The sequence below is a fragment of the Rattus rattus genome, chromosome 1 (assembly GCF_011064425.1).
Source record: "Rattus rattus isolate New Zealand chromosome 1, Rrattus_CSIRO_v1, whole genome shotgun sequence".
Classification (NCBI taxonomy): Eukaryota; Metazoa; Chordata; class Mammalia; order Rodentia; family Muridae; genus Rattus; species Rattus rattus.
The window spans coordinates 62,501,927-62,527,038 of NC_046154.1; the positions used below are offsets into that span (position 1 = coordinate 62,501,927).

The window sequence follows — 25,112 nt, forward strand, 5'->3', positions numbered from 1 at the left end:
CCAGAAGCTGGAAAGAACCCAGATGCCCTTCAACAGAAGAATGGATTAAAAAAATGTGGTACATCTACACAATGGTACTACTCACCTATCAAAAACAAGGACTTCATGAAATTCATAGGCAAATGGATGGAACTAGAAAATATTATCCTTAGTGAGGTTATTCAATCACAGAAAAACACACTTGGTATTCACTCATTGATAACTGGATATTAGCCAAAAAGGTTAAATTACCCAAAATGCAATCTACAGACTACAGGAAGCTCAAGAAGAAGGATGATCAAAATGCAGATACTCCTGCTCTTTCTTAAAGGGGGAACAATATTCATAGGAGGGGATATGGAAGCAAAGTTTGGAGCATTGACCCAAGGAATGGCCATTCAGAGCCTGACACACATGTGGCCTATATATATACAGCCACCAAAACTAGATAAGATTGATGAAGCTAAAAAATACATGCGGAAAGGAACTGGATATCCATCTCTCCTGAGAGACACATCCAGAGCATGTCCAATATAGGGGTCAATGCTAGCAGCAAATCACCGAACTGAGAATAGGATCCCCTTGAGGGGAATAAGAAGGAGTATTGAAAGAGTTGAAGGAGTTGCAATCCCATAAAAACAACAATGCCAACCAACCAGAGCTTCCAGGGACTAAAGCACTACAGAAATACTATACATGGACTGACCCGGGGCTCCAACTGCATATGTAGCAGAGAATAGCCTTGTTGGGGCACCAGTGGAAGGAAAGCCCTTGGTGTTGCCAAGGTTGGACCCCCAGTGCAGGGGAATATGGGAGAGGGCAATAAGGGGGATGTATATGGTGAATACTGGTATGGGGGACAGGGAGGGGAGGGAATGTGGGCTATGGACAGAAAACCGGGAAGGGGAATATCCTTTGAAATGTAAGTAAAGAAATATATAATAAAAAATTTAAAAAAAAATAATAAAACCTAAGCGCGCGCGTGCGTGCGCGCGCGCACACACACACACACACACACACACACACACACACACACACACACACCAAAAGGAAACAGATACACTGTAATCTCAGTGATTCACACGCAGAAAGAGCTTGCCAATAAGAAAATTTTTGTGTATTGTGCCTTTGTGGGTTTTAAGCCTCCTTCAATGAAGAACTTCAGATATTGATATAATAATCACATGTACAGAAAAATACGCACAGACACACAAACATGCATTTGTATTTCATATACCATGCTCAGGGAACTTGGGAAGAGTAGTATGGAAGCCTAAGGACTGGGTTGGCGAATAATTCTTTACTTCATCAGGCTGCTAATCCTACATGCCTGTGGTGATAAACCCTGGAAAATCCGGATAATCCTATATAGTATTCAGAGAGAGTTGGAAACAGCTATAAATACGTATCAAACTGTCAAATACCATTATCATTTAGACAACCCTGCAGTCTCTTCCAAACCCTGCTTAACTCAGTCTTTCCAATTCCTGTTAGCTCCTTTAATTTCTCTGCTCCTGTCCTTTGCTCCTTCTTTCCCCCTTATTTATTCCTCATTCCCATTTATTTTGGGCAACTTTCCCCCTTGACTTAATTTTCTGTCTCTAGGAATTCTGCGATCCTGTGATATTGTTCTCCTTCCCTTTCCTCCCCCATTTTCTGTTCTCACATTTCCATTATTTGACGTTCTTATGTCTCTCCTCTTTCCTCTCTTTCCTGTATCCCCACCTCCTCTCTCCTTCCATCTTCTGCCCTTATTGGAGTACCATAGGCATGGGGCTCCCCACCCCCTCTGTGTGTGTGTGTGTGTGTGTGTGTGTGTGTTTCTCCTCTCCTTCCCTCTCTCCTCTCTCCTCTCTCTGTCTCTCTCTTCTCTTCTCTTCTCTTCTCTTCTCTTCTCTTCTCTTCTCTCTCTCCATCTCTGTGTATCTTTGTGTCTTGTCTCTGTCTTGCCTCTGTGTCTGTCTTCCTTCCTTCCTTCCTTTCTTTCTTTCTTTCTTTCTTTCTTTCTTTCTTTCTTTCTTTCTTTCTTTCTTTCTTTCTTTCTTTCTTTCTTTCTGTTGGTCTCTCTCTCTCTCTCTCTCTCTCTCTTTCTCTGTGTGTATGTGTATGTGTATGAATTTATGCTAGGAAATTTATGTAATGACTCCAGTAAGCCACAAAGTTTGGTGCAACCCCATTTATCCTATATCAGCACCCATTTGACTCACAGACAGAGAGAGTAGTGGAAATTCCACAGATAAGCAAATAGTTCTTGGCAGTTTCAAACCGAAGCAACTGCACTGCCAAAAGCCTTCTGTTTACCACACAAAACAAATGTTGTTACTATTTCAATTCAAAAAAGCATCTTAAAAGCATCCTTTCAAAGAACATTGTTCCAGCCCTCAAGTCTAATTAGATGTAAAGAAAATCTTTTGTTATTTTGGTTACACAGTTTAGACTTGGCTAATAACCAGAGATAAATAATAGTTTACCCCTGCTGGGTTCTGCGGCAGCACTATCAGCATAGAATAATTCCCCGGGTAGTCCAAATCCTGTGAAAGGCTTTTTGTTCTCTTACCATTGTCTTGGTACCTTGCACTTCACTATAACCCACTTTTCCTTCCATGTTCTTCAGGATCTCTGCGGCATGGTACAGTTATAAAAATAGTTTTGAAGGAATACCCTAGATGTTTATCCCCATTCTACATTCTGCATGTTCTCAGTTAGAGTCTGCCATGAGTCTGTTGGCTTCTCAGTTGTAATTGCTGTTGTGCTGAGGCGGAAGTAGACAGTAGTGGCAGGTGAAACCACAGCATTCTAGTGCTGGCCAAGCCGGTTATACAATGGAGTTTATGTTTCTTCCCCACTGTCCACCCACATAAAAATCCTCCCTTGTATTTTTCTTTATTTGTTGTTAATTTTCTTTGTTCTTTATATAAGCAACACATTTTGTCTGCCCGTAAATACCTTTGGAATTCTACCTATCTGATGTTTAATGGCGAAGTGGATGTATGACTTGTCTTCATCCCAAACAGTGGGTCAGAAATCTCCTACTACTGAAGCGATGGATGCACATCGTGTTTGCACACAGCCAAGCTTTCAGGCTTTATTCTGGTTTGATCACAGATTTCCATTTGGCCTTGAGCAAATCCCTTGATGACTCTGTGTCATCAAGCTTTTTGTCCTTTGTGTGATTGGCAGTTCTCTGTAAGTCAACCAAAGTACTATGCCTGGTGTAACTAAAGGGAAATTAAATCAACTCAAACTTGGCACTTCCATAAGATAAAAGTGTACTGATCTTTCACCAGTTTGCACAGAATATTCGTGTCCAGAGGGATGTGTCCTGTTTTAGGAACCCACTTTGGGTACTATGTGCTAGTACTCGGCGTCGTTTCTGTGTTGTCTTTGCAGGGCGGAGACAGAAGAAGACGCCACCATGCCTATTCTGCACACGAGGAGCCTGAAGAACACAGAGATTACATATCCGTCCACACGGAAACTTCAGGACTTGCTTTCTACCCGGCTTTGGAAGACTTCAGCTTAACAGTGGCCATTTCTACAGCAATACATAGGGAATCAATTATTTAGTTCATTTTATGTTGCTGTAATACAATACTACAAGTTATAATTCATTTATAAAAAAAATGATACACATCTGTCTCTGGAGACTGAAAAGTCCAATATCCAAGCAGCTACAGTTTTGGTTGGTGTCTCCTTAGGGTCTGGTCTCCACTGCTGTGGCAGCCCTTTACATGCTACATACGGTAGAGAAGTAACCCTGAAAGAGGAGCCCCTGTCTGCAAGCCCATTTTTATGGCACCAGTTCATTTATGAGGTGCCCGTTATGATTCGTGTGTACAGAGAGCATACACTTGGTCCAAGTACTCTTAGTTTATTGAACTGGATATTCATACTTTAACACATGAGTTTTCTGAGGACAAAACCATCAAACCATAACATTGATTGTACAAGATGTCCCATATGCTGTCTAAATTTTTCCCTAATATTCTCCTCCCGTGTCTAATAATTAAGGTCAAACCATTGATATAAATTTGCTCAACTAGAGACCTCTTGTGATTTTGCAATATCCTTTTAAATTTGGTTTCTTTTTCCTCAGTGCACCAGCAAGCTGCTTCTTAATTAGGTGAAATAGTGAAGATATTACTAGACCCTGCTTGCTAATTTCACATTGCCTAATTATACAGTATGTTGTTTACTTCTGAAAGCTTGGATATGGTTGGTAATATTTACCCAAAGAAGTACAATAGCCATGGCAATTTACTTGTTGCAATAATAATGATTTAAATTTAAAATAAATCAGAGTGAATTGGATAATTTAAATCTATCTTAATTGAATCTTATTTCATAAACACGTATTTACAAAACTGCCAAATGGAGGCAAAAGTAATGCGTAAATTTAATGGTGCTTAGAGCGCGCTGGGTTAGGTAAAAATAACGTGCAAATTAGACGGCATGACAAAGCCTCAAAGCTGTTTATCACTGTTGTGCACTCTTTCTTCAGAACTTGGTGAGGGATTCCCAGAGTCATCATCACAGCAGGTGGGAGGTTTATGTCTTTTTACATTTTAATATCTTTTAATGTCACTCCTCCATTCCTTTCTGTGCTGGTGCTTCCGTCAACTTGACAGAAACTAACTATCGTCACCTAGAACATGGCACCCACAATGGAAGAATCTGCGTTAGATAGACCAGTGGGCTTATTTGTGTTTGCTTAATTGCTCACTAGTGCCACCTGTGGGTAGGGAGCACAGACTTTATAAGAAAAGTGGCTGAGCTAGCCTGAAGGACAGTCATGTAAAACAGTGTTCCTTCACAGTTCCCACTTTAGTTCCAGACTCCAGGTTCCGGCCTCAAGCTCTTGCCCTGGCTTCCATGGCTGACAAACTCTAAGCTAAATAAAGCCTTCCCTCTCCCAAGTTGTTTCTGTCCGTGTTTTATCACGGCAACAGAGAGGTGAAGGAGGACACCTTCTTCTGTTGTGCAACAAGCATCAGCGATGGTTTTTTACCTGGTGTGGTTGTAAGACATGGATTGGCGTTGTTTGTGCCTTTTACAGGTTCTGCATGCCGAGCTAGAGGTAGTGGCTAAGTGTAACAAAAGGAGGCACAGCAGGGAAAGCTCAGAAGCAGTAGGAGGGGAGCAAAGGTGCGTGCCCCTGAAGCTACACTTGTGGTATCACGTGTGACAGACGAGGCCAACACCATGTCTGATGTCTGGTGTCTGTCTAACAGTGAATCTCAGGTTTTGCAATTTGCAGTTGACACCTACTGGGAAAGGGAAAATATTTTTTTTTTCAAATGATGCGTCACTGGGTATATCAACTACATTCCAAGGCAGTCCCCATGGCTAGAAATAGTTGACTAACTCAAAATAGAGTCTATAGTTTTATTTTTATTTATTTATTTATTTATTGGCTCACTTTTTGTTTTGGTAGAATTTTTTTTAATCTTACTGGATTTTCATTCTTTCTTTTCTTTCCTTTTTTTGGTCATTGAGGTTTTTTTGTTTGTTTGTTTGTTTTATTTTATTTTATTTTATGAGAAAGATACATGAAGTTGTATGCCTAGGGCAATAGGGAGGATCTGGGAGAAGTTAGGAGAGGGAATAAAATATGCTGTATTCTATAAAAATTCATTTTTAAGATCTATATTATTAAGCCTGGGCTCACATATGCACTCTACCCCAATGCCACCTTCCTTGGTGATAATTATGACTTTTTTATAGTAATATTCTTATTTACTCCTTGAAAATTGATGAGACTTCATAGATGGGAGTGGGTCTCTCTCAGTCAGATCTGTGACTTTTTGTGCTACAATCTTTGACAGAATAATAAACATCTTGAATCAGGCAGTGGGATTCATTGCTGCCCCTTGGGCATTTAAAATTTGAAATGAGGATGTGATCATGGGTCATGGTCATTAATGATGGGGCACAGGGACCTTGCAGATGTTTCCCCCTCCCTTGACCATAATTGATGTGCTTTTTACTCACCATGTTTTTTGCCTACTATTAAATTTCTAGCCTTCCCCTCTCTTTGATGTATGAACCTAAATATGCATTTATCTGTAGATAGTAATGTCTTAATTGCTATATAATAACTGCAACAACAATATTTATTGGGTTCTTAATATAGGTAAACATTGGCTTATATTACATATAACATCATATATTACATTCTATATTATATAATCTTATAAAGTACACATTATTATTGTTGCTATCTCTTAGCTACAGAGGTTAAGAAATTCAATTAAGACCAAACTTGCAATTTAGATGAAACCAAATTTAGCTTTTTTTATAGTAATATTGATCATCCCAACTAGTATGTTCCTATAATTTGAGCTGCTCATGCCACTCATATTTTCCGTATGGAAAATATGGGCATAAAAATGAGAAAAATAGTAAGGTTTTGTGTTTTGCTAGAAACTTGTGTGATTATGGAGCTGAGGGAAATGGCACAGGTGTTTTGAATGCAAAATGCAAAATTATATCAGTTGCTGGGGAAAGAATCTTGACCATAAGGTTTGCAAGCCTGGAAATAAGTTACTGAAGGGATAGTAAAATTAAAAGCTCTAATAAAATATTAAATAACTATTCATATGGAGCCGTTTATATAGACTTTAATGTGAAGGCAGGGAATTGGATTGAATTCAGCCTTGAAAAAAGTTGTGGACTCTAACGTGTGTAAAAAATTTAGTAGCTCATAAAATGATTTTTTTCTCCCTACAAGGAGATACACAGCTTGTAAAATTACAAATATCGAAATTATTATTTTTTTACTCCGAGCATCAGTGATCAGAAGTCATAGATGATTATAAAGACTGGAGGCAAGAAAATTTAGAATGTCATTGCAAATACGTGAACTGACAGAGAAGCATGTTGATTGTTATTTGATGAATCGTAGAATATGACCATTAACTGGAGATAAATTCTTTCTTTCAAATAATATACTATAGATTCTTAAATTCCAGAGAAGTAATGTTGATTTTGATTCAGTTATTTTATGTCTAAGATAGTCAACACCAGTTTATAAAAGATTTTGTTGTAGTTATTTTTAGGTAGATAGTTAACAGTGTAATTCCTTATGACGCTTCAGATAACTTTACTATTATTTTTCCTCCTTCTGTATTTATTTTCCTCTACTTTCTCCAATATAAGCACCCCTCAATCTCATTTACTGTATCAGGTCTCTTGTACCCTGCTAGTCCTCTGTTGCACCTCCCCTGATCAGCACTGGCCCTTTTTACTTTGCTGGTTTGGGCGGTGACTCCCATTCATGTACTCATCCTGAAGACTTGGAGCTAAGAACTACAGATAAGAGAGAACATGTGGAATCTGTTTCTCTGGGTCTACTTCATCCCCTAAAATGATCTCTTCTAGTTCCATACAATTAACGGGAAATTTTCATGAATTCATTTTGATTTACAGCTGAGCAGCCTTCCATAATGTGCCGCGGTCTTATGATCTTTTCATAAAATAAAGAACATTAAGGTCATTCCCTAACTATTGATTGTCAATAGAGCCAGGATGAACATGGCTGATTAACTATCTGTGGTATGATTCTGAGTCTTTGGATATACGTTGGAAGTGATATACCTGAGCCCGTGTTAGATCTGTTTTTACTGGTCAATATTCTACCAGCTATACGATACTGTGAACCACGGCAAAGCCTAATGTGAAAAAGTAACTCAAAGTTACAATACTGGCATATATAGCTACGTAGTAGCCAGCAAGTCTCTACTTTAACTTAATGCCCACTCGACAAGAGGGGAACTATCTCTGATCCTGATTCCTAATCAGTTATCTAGGCCTAGTGACGTAATGGATCTTAGACAAGAATTATAACTACTACGTTCCTAAAGCAGCACAACCCTTAACTACTTTTTAATTATTTACTCTTATACCCACAGATAAATATACTCCTCATCCCTCATTATGGATACCTTTCCTTGGAATAGGTACAGACCATTAAAAAATCATAGCAAGTCAAAATGCAGCATTATAGAGCCCAGTCCTGACTAGTAGTTTTATAAAATCACTCCTGTACGGAAGGTTCAGGAACCATTGATAAGTGGGAGGACGTCTGTGAGATCCAGAGGAATAGGAAGTGTGCTTTGAAATTGTGCAAACTAGAAATTTCAGAGAGGTTACAGGCATACGTTTTTCTGTGTCATGGCTGGCTAAACATAACCTGATCAAGAATGTTACCCATAGACATACTAACATGGAAGACAAACGCTCATGAAGCTTCACCTCAACCCTAGACTAAGAACTACAAACAACTAAGGAAACAGTCTTCCCTAAGGATTGGTTACCTAACACCAAATAGTTAGCACTGAGAACACGTACGTACAAATAACACTACATGTACTGAGTGAGAGGGTTATATTTATATAGTAGGAATATCTACTTATCTACCTATCTATCTATCTATCTATCTATCTATCTATCTATCTATCTATCCATCCACCCATCCCTATATATCTATATAGAGATATACCTCATCAATTAAAGAAAAAGAGGCCATAAATTTGAGGAATGTACAGTGGAGGATATATGGGAAGGGAGAATATAAATTGTATTATTATCTCAAAAGATATATGTGTGTGTGTGTGTGTGTGTGTGTGTGTGCAAAAAGAAAGATAATGATATTCCCAGGAAGAAACAGAAATTAACAAAAAATAAGTAACTTATTTTTTATTCCAATGTTCATATTCCAATGTTTGCTAAATTTGTAGAAGAAATTTAGTATCATTGAGATAGTGATACTGTAAGTAAAAATAAAATGGGACATTCAACGCTGTGTCAGGCATTTAAAGTGGAAATGGGTATATGTATATGGATGGGGTTGTGCTCTGCTAATGTTACGGCATGGAACTTCTGTAGCTAACACATTGAAAACCCCAAATGAACGATAAATTCTCCTTCAATTTCAGTTTAAGTCTTTAATGAATTTCTAGAGAGCTGCACTGCTGCTCACATCCACTCCAGACATGATATGAAATATTAACACGATTTCAAAGCCTGTCTCAGCAAACATTTTGTATGTTTACATGATCATTTTCTCTTGCCCATTTAACCTAAACTTTATTTTATTTCAACCTAAACTCTATAAATTGAAGTTGAATATATATTTAAAAAGTGCCCAAACATAAGTATATAATTCAATGACTTCCACTGTAAGCCCTCTGTGTTAACAGCATCCCACAAAACGGTAGACTTTTCTAGAGCCTCAGAAGTGTGTCCTGCTTCTCCTTTCCAATCAGCACAGGCTTTGAAAGCATGTTCTGGCCTCTAATTTCTTACAAGGATTTTGTGTGTTTTTTTACTGTACTCTTAATGGAACAATTTAATTTTCCTTATCTTGTACATGGCTTATTTTATTCAGAATTGTGTTCTGAGATTAATCCACATTGCAGCAAGTACAATTGTCTCTTAGTCTACATAGCATTCTGTGAACACCGGGGCAATAGTCCTGATCCATTGCTATTGATTGGCACTATTTCCAGTTTGGGAATTTTATGGATAATGCTGATATTAACAGTCTATGCCATTAATTATGAGAACTTAAATACGCATATCTGTAGTTTATATGCAAAGAAGGAAATATCAGGAGAATACATTTTGCATATTTAGCAGAAATCATTTTCAGGGTGGTTATTACAATTTACACTTCTTTGAAGCACAGGAAAGAGATAGAGGACCACAGACTGAACAGCCATTCAGTTTCTTTGTCATTCTGATTATGTCATAGTGCTCATTGAACTACTAGACTATAGGAACCCAACAGTCTTTGTTAATATATATTTCTACCTTGTAAAATCATTATTATGATGTAAGTTTGAAACATTTTATTACCATAGAAAAACCCTTTATTGCCCTAGAAAAACCCTGTTCCCATCAGCAGCTGTTCTCCATTTCTCTTTTAATTTAATCTTAACTTTTTGTGGAGAATTTCAGACATAGACGTTATGTTTGCCTCCTTTGCACCCTCCCTCATTATTCATTTTGAAAAGAATATGTAACATACTTTTATTAATTAAATATCCCAATTTGCATTCTTTTTTCTATTTTTACTTTTTAATAGAAATATATTATTTGTTATATAATATATCCTGATTACAGTTTCATCTCTACTACTCTTTCCAGTTCCCCACCCATCCAGATCCACTCCCTTCCCACCTCTTATTAGGAAAGAAAACCGGCTTCTAAGAGCTACTATCACAACATAACAAAATACAAAAATAAGTTAAAACAAAAAAAAAAATCACATTGAAGTTGGACAAGCCAAGCCAACAGAAAGAAATGAGCCCAAGAAAAGGCACATGAATCAAAGACCCACTCAATCTCACACTCAGAAGTCCAATAAAAATATTAAATTGAAAATTGCAATATAAATGCAGAGAACTTGGTGCAGACCCATGCAGACCCTGTGTATGCTATTTTAGTTTTTGTGAGATTGTCTGAGTGTTGCTCTGTTGATTTAGAGGGAAATGTTCTCCTGCTGTCCTCCATGCCTGCTGGCCGTGCATTCTGTCCTCTGTCTCTTGTTTGGGGTTCCCCGAGCACTGATGGGAACATCCCATTTAGAGCTATGTGTTCAAAGGTATCGGTCTCCATATACTTTCTGGATGTAGGTCTCTGTTTGTTCCCTCTGTTGTAGGCGAAAGCTTCTCTTTTAATTGCTTAATGAGCCACTGATCTACTAGTGTAGCAGAATATCTTTTATTGATACTTTTTTTTTAAAGACCTGTAGTATTTGTTTTGAACTCTAGTCTCTGGGCTATCTCACATTTATTTTACGTATTAATGCCCATGAGGAGCTAGAAACCCTTGTAGAGTTTTCACAACAATCCTAGGTTAGAAGGGGCACCAGAGCAGCCAGCAGAACAAAACTCAACAACAGCATGACATCTTTAGGACATGGAAACCTCAGGGCTCCACTTCTCAGAGACACAACCATCAGAGTTGTAATAACCAGCCCAGAGTTTCATATACCCTACGAGCTTTATGAAAACTGTCAGGGCTTTTCCACTCCTCACTGGGCTGATTGTTACTTATAATAACAGTGATTGATCTTTTTCAAGCATTGCTGCTAGAGCAGATTAATGATTCCTCCAGCATCCTCAGAAAGTACGTAGAGATGTAGATTGTTAGGGATAGCCACCAATCTTGGGAATAATTTGGAGATATAGATTGTCAATAAAGTTAGGGTAAAACGTTTTGGCTAGTAGCTTTGATGTAGAAATTATCCCCCCCATCTTTATTAAATTGGGTATTTCTTATTTACATTTTAAATGTTATTCCCTTTCCTGGTTTCCAGGCCAACATCCCCCTAGCCCCTTCCCCTCTATGGGTGTTCTCCTCCCCATCCTCCCCCCATTACCGCCCTCCCCTCAACAATCATGTTCACTGGGGGTTCAGTCTTGGCAGGACCAAGGGTTTCCCCTGCCACTGGTGCTCTTACTAGGCTATTCATTGCTACCTATGAGGTTAGAGTCCGTAGAGTCTTTGTGTAGTGGCTTAGTCTCTGGAAGCTCTGGTTGGTTGGCATTGTTGTTCATATGGGGTCTCAAGCCCCTTCAGCTCTTTCAGTTCTTTCTCTGATTCCTTCAATTGGGGGTCCCATTCTCAGTTCAGTGGTTTGCTGCTGGCATTCGCCTATGTATTTGCCGTATTCTGTCTGTGTCTCTCAGGAGAGATCTTGATGTAGAAAATCTTAGGGAACAATTTCAAGTTAGAAAGGCACACTTTTAATTAGTTGAGTTAGGGATTTTTTAAGGTCAGGGAACAAGAACAATGGCTGCCCAGCTAGTACTAGCCAACTTGCCTTTCTTGCTAAAGCTAGGCTGATAATCAAAGTGGTGATTAATTTCTTGTACCAATTTTGGCCCTCACCTTCCAGATATGACAATAAAAATTGTTAATGAGTAGATATGCACCCTGAGGATTTAAAGTAGAAATGACTGATTGTTTTTTATATAAAAGTTTGTGTTGAGATTCTTCTAAGACTTTTATAATAAGATTTTTTAAGATAAATAATAAAATAATTGATCTTTTCTTTTTAACTACAAATTTCAGCCTGCCGGTGAGAGAACTAGCTGAGAAAATTACTTTGCTTACTTACACTTTGTTAATCTATAACAAGTTGCTTAGTTACAAATGTATGTGGGTTCTTGAGAATAACATTTTTATTCATAATACATAAAACATTTTATCATGTGAGGGTATTAGAAAGTATGCTTTTTTCCTTATTTACTCATTATAAAATAAAAGAAAATGAAAGAAAAATAAAATGAAATCACATTGTGATTTTTGTACCTCTTAAAAGATTTTGCTGGAATATATAAACTATGGGAAATAAAACAAAGTGTTTGGAGTTTTGCTCTATCCACCAAATGTGTGTGTGTGTGTGTGTGTGTGTGTGTGTGTGTGTGTGTGTGTATGTATGTATGTATGTATGTATATATGTGTATATGTGAAGTGTTTGGAGCTTATCAATACTTCACTCCAAGTGTGTGTGTGTGTGTGTGTGTGTGTGTGTGTGTATGTATGTATGTATATATGTATGTATGTATATATGTGTATATGTGAAGTGTTTGGAGCTTATTAATGCTTCATTCCAAGTGTGTGTGTGTGTGTGTGTGTGTGTGTGTGTGTGTGATCCTCCTCCCTTTTTAAGCCATCCCCAGAGAGTATTTCACTGGTCCCGAGGACCTTCTCTCTGACCCTAGAGTATCAAATCATGTTCCCTCAGAGAAAAGTCTGTGATCAACTGCTGTGATCTACTGCTATGTCTAGCCTCAGGTTACCCTAACCTGGGAAGGCTTTCAACAAGGCCTCAAACGCCCCTCAATTCTAGTTCTCCCTCTCCCTACTCCCTCCTCCTCATCCTGATATTCCTGTTCTAAGTTTTTTTTTTTTTTCCACACGGAGAGGTCTTAATGAGAGAAGAGTAGAAGAGTAGAAAGGTGACCAGCCATGGTCATGGAGTGGGGAGGATGGGAAAGGGGTAAGAGCAGCGAAGCACAAAGAGCAAGAGGGGTAAGAGAGGGTAAGAGCCTGTTCCAATCTTCTACACCCTAATCTACTATATCTATTTCCCCTCCCTGGAAGATAGATGTGACCCCCCACCTCTGCCAGTCTTTTTCTCTATGCCTAACCTTTCTAAGTCTACAGACTGTGATTTGATTATCATTTATTTAATGATTAACATATAGATATAAGCAAATAAATATCATTTCTATCTTTCTGGGTGTGGGTTACTTCACTCAGGATGACTTCTTTTTCTAGTTCCATCCATCTGCTTTCAAATTTCATCATATCACTTTGTTAACGGCTGAGTAGTACTCCATTGAGTACTTGTACTACATTTGCTTTAGCCATTCTTCTGTGAGCTACATCTAGGTTGTTTCCAGTTTCTGGCTATTATGCATAGAGCAGCAGTGCGTATGATTAAGTAAGCATCCGAGTGATAAGGTGAAGTGTGCTTTAGGTAAATGCTGAAACGTGGTATAGGAGAGGGAAGTGCACATAGGTGTGTTTGATACCACGACTTGAAGGACTTGAAAATGTATTGAAAGAAAAGGACAATGAAATTAAGAGAATGGAAGCTATATTAAAAGACAAAGAGTGATCTTTCTAAGAAATCAGAGCTGTTAAAGGAGGTACAAGATGAAAATAAATTAAGTCCCAAGATGAACAACTCAATCATCAGAACCACCGACAGGCGTCTTTTCCCTCTCAGGAAGAATTGCAAACAGTAATTTCAGAAAAAGAGAAAGAAATAAGTGATCTCTGCAATGAGTTGGAGTCCTTGAAGAATGCTGTTGAACATGAGAGGAAGAAAAACAATGGCCTTCGGGAGAAAACCTGGGACACAGTGGGAGCATTGGCATCACCTGAAACAGAGCTGCAGGGCAGAGTGAACAAGACTTCCAAGGAAAGACAAGGGGAAGCTATTGAGTTAGAGTCCAAAGACCTTCTCAAGGGGGTTATTTCCAACAGTGTCTGCCCCTTCTAATTTGAATTACAGTGAATGGTTACTTGGCTTTGAAAGGAAGGTGAAAGCATGCATAGCTGCGACTACGGACACAGAGGCGGTCAAGGTTTTGGAGCACAGATTGAAAGATGCTAATGCAATGCACACGCTGCTACAGCTGGAATGTGAGAAATACAAATCCGTCCTTGCAGAAACAGAAGGGATTCTGTAAAAGTTTCAGCAAAGTGTGGGGCAAGAATAAAGTAAATGGAAAATTAAAGCTGAAGAATCTCGAAGGACCTTTAAGCAGCTGAGAAGAGAACGAGAACATTTGGAAATGGAGCTAGAGAAGGCGGAGGTGGAGCGATCGACTTACGTGATGGAAGTCAGAGAGCTTAAAACACAATTAAATGAAAGACGCTCAAAACTTCCAAAATGAGCAAGCAGAGAGGAAGAAGGTAGCTGATGATTTGCATAAGGCTCAACAGTCACTGAACTTCATCCACTCAAAAATTTCACTAAAAGCTGCTGGAGACACTGTTGCTATTGAGAATAGTGATATTTCCCCAGAACTGAGGTCTCCTGAGAAAGAGACGATGCCTGTAAGTCTCACTCAGACAGTGGCACCATTTCAGCAATTGCTTCAGGAAGTAATACATCAGCAACTCACAAAGGAGAAGTAATCCAGGTGTGGGAGTGAAGTAATTGGGAAATTATTCGTTAGAAGTTAACAGAAGGCGTTGTAGTCTATTTTGCCAAATTAAAGCCTTATTTATGTTTTACCCTTTCAAAAGAAAAGTGGTATAGTAAGATTTTGAGGTAGATCCAGCCCCATTTTGGTCATGTTTGGTACACAGATGTTAATTGTAATGTCCCGTTGGTAGATTGTTCCTTTGATAAGTATGTAGTGTCCTTCCCTATCTCTTCTGATTAGGTTTAGTATGAAGTCTATTTGGTTAAATAGCAAAAGGGATACATCAGCTAGGTTTGCAGGCCCATTTGCTTGGAATTTCTTTTTCTTTTGCCCTGAAGCGATATTTATCCTTGATATTAAGTTATATGTCTTGGTTATAACCGAAGAATGGATCTTGTTTTCATATCTGTTCTGTTATTCTGTTTCTTTTGTTGGGGATTGGAGACCATTGACACCGAGAGATATCAGCAGTATTTTTGTTGTTGTTGCTGGTGATGATGGTTGGGATGGTGGTGGTAGTGGTGGTGGTGGTGGTGATGGTGGTGGTGGTAGTGGTGGTGGTGGTGGTGTGTGTGTGTGTGTGTGTGTGTGTGTGTGTGTGTGTGTTTCACCTTTATGATTTTCTAGTCTGAGATCATTTATTCCCTGTGTTTCTTTAGGTTGATATTTTCCTTCTAGCATGTTCTGTGGGGCTAGATTTGTAGAAAAATATTGCTTAATTTTGGTTTTATCATAGTATGTGTAGTTTTTCATCTCTTATGATTGAAAATTTTGCTGAATCTAGTAGGTTGAATGAGCATCTGTGGTCTCTTAGAGTCTGCAGAACATTTGTCTAGGTCCTTCTGGCTTTTAGAGTCTACACTGAAGACTCAGAGGTTATTTGATAGGTCAACTTTTATATATGCACCTTGTTTCTTCCCCTCGAAGCTCTTAATAGTCTTTATTTTTCTGTATCTTTAATATTTTGATGATTATGTGCTGAGTGGATTTTCTTTTCTGGTCCTGTTTGATGTTCTGCATGCTTCTTGTAAATTAATAGGTATCTCCTCCTTCAGGTTATGGAAATTTTCTTCTGTGATTTTGTTGTGAATATTTTCTGTGCCTTTGACCTCGGTTTCTTATGCTTCCTCTATACCTATTATTCTTAAATTTCATCTTTTCCTAGTGTTCTGGACTTCCTGTACGTTTTGTTCCATGAAGTGTTTTGATTGTTTCATCAATGCTTCAAGGTCTCTTTATTAACTCTGCATTCATTCTGGGCCACTTGCCTCTGAGCTTCCTGTAAAAGTTCCTCTTTTTTTTCATTTTTAAATTTTCTTTTTCTTTCTTTTCTTTCTCTTCTTTTCTTTTTCTATTTCCACTTCCAGGTCTTGACATTTTCCCCCCTTCTACTGTTTGTGTTTTCCTTGACTTCTCTAAGGGATTTATTTATTCCCTCTTTAAGGACCTCATCATCCTCTATCACACTCACATAGACTATTCTAAGGTTTTTTTTTCTTGCACCTCAGTTATGTAGGAATATTCAGGGCCTCCTGTGACAAGGTTGCTGGGTTCTAGTAGAGACATATTGTCCTGGGTATTGTTGTTTGTATTTTTACACTGGCATCTAGGCATGTGGGATTGGGAAGATTATAGTCCTAGGTTTTGGTTTTGTCTTTGTTGGATTGGTGTTTTGCTTCTTGATTTCTATTTCTTTTTTGTGTTTCAGGAGAGTTTGGTGGCTGTGTGTTGCCTGGTGGAGACTTTCTGTGAGTCTGAGAGGTGTACCTGAGAGTTCCAGGTAGAGGATGTTTCTGTGAGTCTGAGAGGTGTCCTGAGAGTTCCAGGTAGAGGATGTTTCTGTGAGTCTGAGAGGTGTCCTGTGAGTTCCAGGTAGAGGATGTTTCTGTGAGTCTGAGAGGTGTACCTGAGAGTTCCAGGTAGAGGATGTTTCTGTGAGTCTGAGAGGTGTACCTGAGAGTCCCAGGTAGAGGATGTTTCTGGAAATTTGGAAATTTGGAGCTGACTCCTAAGAATGGGAAGAGGATAGAGTCTGAAGGGGTTCACAGGCAGAAGGAGAGTGTGATATACTTACCTTGTCTCATTGGAATTATGGCAAAGAATCAAGAGAAGTGTGTTGTGGGTGTAAGGATCTGGAAGGTGGGAATAATGATGAGATTGGGAGACTGGACCTGGATGAATGAGAGGAAAGGCGAAGATCTGCAGTCTGCCTACCATCTTCTCTGGCAAGAGTGGACTATGAGTTAGCAAAGAGTGTCTGATGGAGTTGCGGGTTGGGATAAAGCAAAGAGTAGGGACAAGGAGGTTGGGAGGGAAAGATCTGAGGGATATACTAGAGATCAAGTGCAGAGAGGCTGCCACAGGTGACCTTAATGTTTCCAGGAAGTGCTAAGCTGTTTCTCTCAGCAGTGCACAACGATTATAAACCCTCAAATCATCCCTGACATGTTTTTAAATTTTCTTTTTTATTATCTTTATCAACTTGAGTATTATTTACATTTCGATTGTTATTCCCCTTCCCGGTTTCCGGGCCAACATCTCCCTAACCCCTCCCCCTCCCTTTCTCGATGGGTGTTCCCCTCCCCATCCTCCCCCCATTAACACCCTCCCCCCAACAATCACGTTCATTGGGGGTTCAGTCTTGGCAGGACCCAGGGCTTCCCCTTCCACTGGTGCTCTTACTAGGATATTCATTGCTACCTATGAGGTTGAAGCCCAGGGACAGTCCATGTATAGTCTTTGGGTAGTGGCTTAGTCCCTGGAAGCTCTGGTTGGTTGGCATTGTTGTTCATATGGGGTCTCGAGCCCCTTCAAGCTCTTTCAGTCCTTTCTAAGATTCCTTCAACGGGGGTCCTGTTCTCAGTTCAGTGGTTTGCTGCTGGCATTCGCCTATGTATTTGTTGTATTCTGGCTGTGTCTCTCAGGAGAGATCTACATCCGGTTCCTGTCGGCCTGCACTTTTTTGCTTCATCCATCTTGTCTAATTGGATGGCTGTATATGTATGGGCCACATGTGGGGCAGGCTCTGAATGCGTGTTCCTTCTGCCTCTGTTCTAAACTTTGCCTCCCTATTCCCTGCCAAGGGTATTCTTGTTCCCCTTTTAAAGAAGGAGTGAAGCATTCGCATTTTGGTCATCCTTCTTGAGTTTCATGTGTTCTGGGCATCTAGGGTAATTCAAGCATTTGGGCTAATAGCCACTTATCAATGAGTGCATACCATGTGAGTGTAGCCACTCTAAGGATGAGAGCCACAGAGAGCTGAAAATCTGCTTCTCAGGTGCAGAGCTGGGAAGTAAACTGGGGACTGTATCTGGAGGAAGAGAGAGGGATGTGAAGATCTGTGGTCAGCCTGGCAGGAGTGGCCTCTGGGTCAACAGGAAGTGCCTGCTGGAATTGGGAGATGGGATAAAGCAACAAGTAGCTGAAGGAAAATTAGGAGGGCAAAGTCTGTGGAATCCACAGGAGATGGAGAGGTAGAAGGGAGGAAGACTACAGCAGGTGTTTGGTTGAAGAGATAGGGATGAGACTAAGGATTAATTTTGGAGGAGAGGAGGGAGTAGTGAAGGTCTTCAGTTATTTTACCTGTTTCTCTGGCTTGCTCAACTGGTGTGTTTCTAGTCTGCCATTTTTGGAGTCTGTGATATTGCGATGAGTTGGGAGAAGGAAGGTTGGAGGAGACCTTTGTGATTCATTGGGAATGGCACCAGAGAGGAAAGGAAGAATACAGCAGGTGTTCTGCTACAGGGACGGAGATGAGATGTGTGGATTGGATTTGGAGGTGCAGAAGAGGTGAAAATCTGCAGTTAGCTCATCTGTTTTCCTGGCAGAAATGTAGTGACCATAGTGTAGAGTGTTCCAAGTTCACCCATGTAGTATCAGAGATCAATATTTTATAACCCTTTCAGTATGTCTAATATATCATTATATGTTTACACCATGCTGTGTTACTGGTGAATTCATGGATGGGCATTTTGCTTGTTTTAATTTGGTTATTATTACCTGGTATAGTTTTAAACAAGTATTTTAGTGGACATATGTTTTCAGTTATCTTAGAAATGTACTAGCAGATTTTCTGGGATGTATAGTGACCTTAATGTTTCCAGAAAGTGCTAAGCTGTTTCTCTCAGCAATGCACAAAGATTATAAACCCTCAAATCTTCCCCGACATGTTTTTAAATTTTCATTTGAGTGTAGCCACTCTAAGGATGAGAGCTTATATTCCTTGTAATATTGATTTGAATTGCTCTAATGGCTGATAATGTTGGGCATCTTCTTGTGTGCCTATTTTCCACTTATATAGCTTATTTGAGAAATGTCCACTAGAATCTTTTCTCAGTCTATTAATTGGTTTATTTATATTATAGCTGTTGGGGCTACAATTTTCTTTTGTAGATTTTGGATTGTATATTTTATGTGTTAACCCTTTGTCACATATCTGTTGTGGTTTTTTCCACTTGCAAAGTATAACTACATTTTAAAGATTATTTTATTTTAAAGATTTGTGTGTATGTCTAAGTACAGGTTTGTATACACAAGTGTAGGTACCTAAAAGAAGTAAAACATGGAATCCCCCAGGAGCTGAAGTGACAGGTACCTGTAAGCTGTTCAGTGTGAGTACAGAGCAGTTTTTTTTTGTTGTTGTTTTGTTTTGTTTTGTTTTTTTCTGGGGAGCAATATCTCTAGGTCCATAGTTTTCTGAAGAGTATTCTTTGCTGTACCCTCTTTTTTTAAACTCAAGAGAGTCTAATTTACCACATTTTAGTTTAATTGGTTGAACTGCTGCTGTCATGCCTAATTCAGGGCTGCAAAGAATTGCACACATGTTTTTATGTTAGGGATTTTCAGTACGTCTATGCCTTTGACCTGTTTTGTGTGATTTTTCTTTTGTATGTAGTATGATCTCTTTCTATCCTGCATGTCACTTACTTTGTTTTGTTATACTCAGGACAATCTATGTGGCCAAAGGCTTGGAAATGCCCATTAGAGCATGGTGAGATTGCCATTTGGTTCATATTGAAGACAATGATTGTCCTCCAAATCCAGAAGTTATCAATACCTTATCATGGAAACAAAGGGCCCCACGAACTTCTTCATGAACTGTGTGGCTCTTGACAGGTTTGGGCTTGTGCAGACACAGTGTAGGTAACTAATGATGCTTGGAAACCATGATTGTAATGACTATACCATGCTATTTTGGCCCTTCTGTTGATGTTCTGGTGGTTACATGTACCTCTTCCACAATGTTTCCTGAGCCTTTGAGGGGGTTGACCACATCCTTGCACACAGCTTTAGAGCAGCAAGCAAATGAAGAAATAACAGACACACATGTAGAGGATCATGTCAGATGGACAGTGCTCTCTGGTGGAGAATCTTGCAGTTCCTTGGAAGCTCACTGTGTTTATTATACACTGTTGAGTGGGGAGACAGGTATGTTGCATTCACTTGAGCAAGGTATAAAATTTTTCCAATCTTAATAGCAGACTCTGTAAGGGAGCATCCTTCAAGCCATAAACATCTGTGGAGAGAAAGCTAGGGTAGATAATTTCTTTGCATGCTGTCAACATTCACATTTGGACCCAAAGAAGGTTTTCCCACATTTCTGGGAATCACCTGGGGAAGGGTTTACCACTAGCATGGGGTTGAACCATTTGGGGTCCTTGACATATAACATGTCAACAGCACCCATTATTTATGACTTTTCTCACTCCCTACAGAGGGTGGTATAAATGCCCTATTTAGGGCTGGATACTCAACCATATTTAATTCTAATATCTTTGAACAGATAAGAGCATCTGCATTCCTTGCCATTCACTGCCTTAAGAGGCTTCTTTGATTAAGGATGAGAGTAGAATTTGTCTATGCATAGGAATAGAAATATTTAGGCTTCGGTTTGATTCTACTGACACAATTCTTCACTTATATTTTCTATCTGATATAAATATAGATATCCAAATCTATTTTGGTTACTATTAGCATAAAATATTTCTTCAATCTATGACTTTCAGTCTATGCGTACTCTTAAAGATAACTATATCTCTATAGATGGATAGTTAGACCTTGGCTTAGATGCATCCAGCCTTCTAAGACTTTTGTTTGGAGTACTTGGTCCATGTACGTTGAAACATGTCTATTGCAAATAAAGACCAGCTTGTGTCATTGCTTCTTGTTTTATAAATCCTTTTGTCATTCTCCTCTTATTGCTTTGGCGTTTTGGTGATTTCTGTGGTCCTATGCATTGAACTTGTTTTACCTTCTACTTTTGTTTTGTGACTATAGTAAGGTTTATTTACATCTGAGAAGTATTTAAGAATATTTTGGTGAATTACTTGGACTACCATGACCAACCATTTGAGAGTTATTTCTTGTGCCAGATATTTTTTCCTTGTCAATATTCTGGGGGTGTATTATCAGTTCAAGTGGTAAAATATCTATCTATCTATCTATCTATCTATCTATCTATCTATCTATCTATCCATCTATATTTATCTATCTATCTATACTTTGTATACATATATACATATATTGTACATATATTTATATGTGTTATATATGTGTGTGTGTATGTGTGTGTGTGTGTGCGTGTGTGTGTACATACAAAATAATAAAGTTCCTTGAGCTGAATCAAACAACATTGTTTCTCTCTCCTCCTTCTGTCCTAACTTCCATAACTCCTCATCAGTTGAAACTACTTTCCTACTTTTTTATTTTCCCACTTTATATCACCTATATTCCTCTGATGTCCTTCTCAAGTCTTTCTCCATTATGGTCCTTTTTTATAATTTTCTGGTTTCTTTAGCTACTGTATATTGTTAACTAAGATCTGAAAATTTGATGCTAGGCACCATCATCACAGAGAATATGTGACATTTGTCTTTTGGGATTTGGGTTACCACATTAATATAATCTTCTCTAGTTCCATTCATTTACCTGTAAATTTATGATATTATTTTTATGTACAGTTTAATAATATCTCATTGTATAAATGTACTGCATTTTGTTATCCCACCATCTGTTGAGGGACATTTAGATTGTCCCCAATTCTTAACTACTGTGAATAGAATGCCAATGAATATTGCTGAGCAAGTAGCTGTGGAAAAGAATGAGTCTTTGGGCATATGCCATAGAATGGTAGAACTGGGTCACATAATACATTTATTTTTAGTTTTGGAGGAATTTCCATACTGATATCCTTAGTGGCTAAGCCAATTTGCATCACCACAAATACTGAGTGACTCTCCTTTCCATATAACCTTGCCAGTATTTATTGCCAGTTCTGCTCTTGACCTTAGCCTTTCACACTGGGGTAAGATGAAATCTCAGTTACTTTCATTTGCATTTTCCATTTTTATTAATAATTTTATTCATTTATATTTAAAATGATTTCTCTTCCTGACCACCCCTCTACAACTCCTGATCCCATCTCCCCCTTTTCCCCTCCTCTTTGCCTCTAGGAGGGCGCTCCTCCACCCACTCACTCAGTCCTGCCTCATCTCTCTACCATCCCCCTATACTGGAGCATCAAACCTCCACAGGACCAAGGGTTTCTCTTCCCTTTGATGTCAGATAAGGCTACATACATATCTGGAACCCTGGGTCTCTTCATAGATGCCCTTTGGTTGATGGTTTAGTTTGGTTGATAGCTCTGAGTGGTCCAGTTAGTTGATATTGTTCTTCCTTTGGGGTTGCAATCCCCCTCAGCTCCTCAGTCCTTCCCCTAGCTCTTCCATTGGGGTCCCAGGGCTTAGTCTGATGGTTGGCTGATGTCAGTCTGATGGTTGAGTATCCACATCTGTTTTGGTCATGTACTGATAGAACATCTCAGGGAACAGCCATACCAGACTCCTGTCAGCCAGCACTTCTTGGAAGAAGTGATAGTATTGGATGTTGAACACTTTTGAAATATTTCTTGGCCAGTTTTATTTCTTCTATTTTTAGAACTCTCTGTTTACAGCCTTAGCCCATTTTACAATCAAATCATTTGTTTCTTTGACCCTTTTTGATTCTGGATATATTCTTTGTATATTCTGGATATTAATCTTGGATCAGATGTATAGATGACGAAGATTCACTTTCATTCTGCGTGTATCTTCTTTACCTATTGGTTGATTTTTAGCTGTACAGAGTTTTAAAGGTAAAACACTGAGACTATTTTGAAGATGCCAGTAGGTCACAGACCCTTTGGGTGTGTTTGTGTGTGTGTGTGTGTGTGTGTGTGTGTGTGTGTGTGTGTGTATGTGTAAATTTAGGGACCCTAAATTAAATTTAGTAAAGCCACTTGGAAAAGAAAAGAGAAGAAAGTATAACTTAAGAAGAAATATGATAAAATATAAGGAAGAATATCAATAAAGGTTACAAATTATATAAATTGAAATCATTAGAATAAATTGCTGTAGTAAGAATATGTGCAGTGTAGCAATACCCACCCTATTGTCTAGACACATTGCAGTGCCTACCATCCATCTATCAACCCAGACAAGCTTCATTTAAAGTAGCCACAATTTATAAAAGGAAGAACAAGTGTTCAAGTATGGTTGTTAAATTCATCTCCACCGAGGGCCAGGTAAACAAAACTAGAATCCAACTTGGTCAAGAACTCTTGGGCCTTTTGGATGTTCTTTATTTCTCATTTCTCCTTTATTTCTTAGGGACAACTTTTTGGATACATTATTCTTGGCTAGAAGTTTGGTCTTCTGATATTCTGGGTACATTGTCCTGTTACTACTGGACTACTAACAATCTGCTAAGAAATCCAGAGGTTACCTCAATGACATTTGTTTGCATGGCACTTAATGCTTTAATCTTGATGTTTTTGAAGTTCTTTATTTGTATTTGACTTTTGCTTCTATAGGAGTAAAAACCCACGTGGCAACCTCTGAGATTCTCAGATCTGGATGTCTGTATCTGTTCTGGAACACAAGATGCTCTCAGCAAGTATTTTATGAAGTAAGTTTTCTGTACCCTCCTACATTTAGGGCTTCCTCAGTTACCCCACTTAAACCCATGCTATAAGTCTCAAGGCCTTGTTTAATGTTTTATTGTGTCTTCTTCCTACTTGGCTAGGTCATTACAAAAGATCTTCCTTAAAGTTTAGAGATTCTTCATCTTGAGGTATCTGTTGAACCTGTCAATTATATTTTCTATTTATTGAATTTTCAGATCTAAGTTTTCCTTTTGATATTTAAGAGGATTCTAGGTTAGTTTTATAGCTTCATTTAGATTATAAATAATTTTTATGATTTCACTTTCATTATCTTTTTTATTCCATATCTTTGAGCATTTGCTTAAAATCATTATTTTGAATTTTCTTCCAGACAGTTTATTTGTGTCTGTACTAGAGAATCATTACATATTTTTTATACTTTACAGTCTCCTTGCTTTTTCCTAATTATTTTGTGTTTCTCTGTTCTAGTTTGGTCCAATTGCTCTCATTGGAAATGATTCTTTAACAGAGAAAGAGTTTGAGCAGAGTACAGTGCCTGTTTCTAGGTAATTACTTGAGTACAGTCTCTATGCCGCTGCCTCAGACGTGGCTAGGGTTGGTGATTACTGGGCATGACCAGTGGCCAATGATACACTAATATCTAACAGGGTATCACTGTCTCCATGTGTACAGTTTTCTCTACTGTAGGATGCTTAACTGAGTATAAGATCTTTTGTGCTTGGTGCTAGGTCTTTCATGGACTTTGGTCAGTCAAAGTGGTGCTGTGTTCTGGGAGAAAAGCTCCTGTAACATGTGTGGAATTGGTGTCATGGTCTCACTATTTTTTTTTTGAACTCTTATATCACTTGTGATATGGGCACAGGTTCACTGCCTGAGACACATATACATAGAACTGCTCCACCAAGCTAAGGAGTGGGATTATGCAACATTTCCCTGTGGTTTATGTCCATAGATCAGGAGTTTGGTTTTGCTTCCTGAGAATCAGCACAGAGAAGATCAGAAATGGTTCTAAGGAAAGAAGAAAGCGCCAGAGACCCAGACCTTATGAATCACGGTGCAGCTACAAATCAGTGGATCAATGGAACAATGGAAACAACAGTTTAGAGAGGAGGTGCTACACAGTGGCAAACTTGGACCCTGGAAGGATGGAGCACAGCAGCAAGGAACTCTCTGGGGTTTGGGTAAAATAGCGTCAGAGACCCAAGGGTAGCAGGTTGCATCTGTAACTTGGGGAGCAGAAGATTTTAGTGCAAAGACTAGTTCACCTCATCAAGAGATGGTATGCCACATCCTAGAGGGCTGGGAAAGATCCAATGAAATAGGGCACTTCAGTTCTTCTCTGAAGACAGAGTAATATAATACAGTAATGGCTGTCTTTCCTTCAGAAGCTAAGATACCACATCTCAGGTGCCTCTGCTCATTGATCTCAGATCTGCTTCCATTTAAGGGTGTATACTTTACTGGCTTGGAAGCAGGATCACAGATGATTCTCTCAAAATTTTAGAACACAAACTATA

General features: G+C 38.8%; 1 pseudogene; it reads left to right on the forward strand.

Annotated features, from left to right (window-relative positions):
• Positions 1–2,953: 2,953 nt before the first annotated feature.
• Positions 2,954–14,643, forward strand: LOC116892504 (annotated as a pseudogene).
• Positions 14,644–25,112: the final 10,469 nt, after the last annotated feature.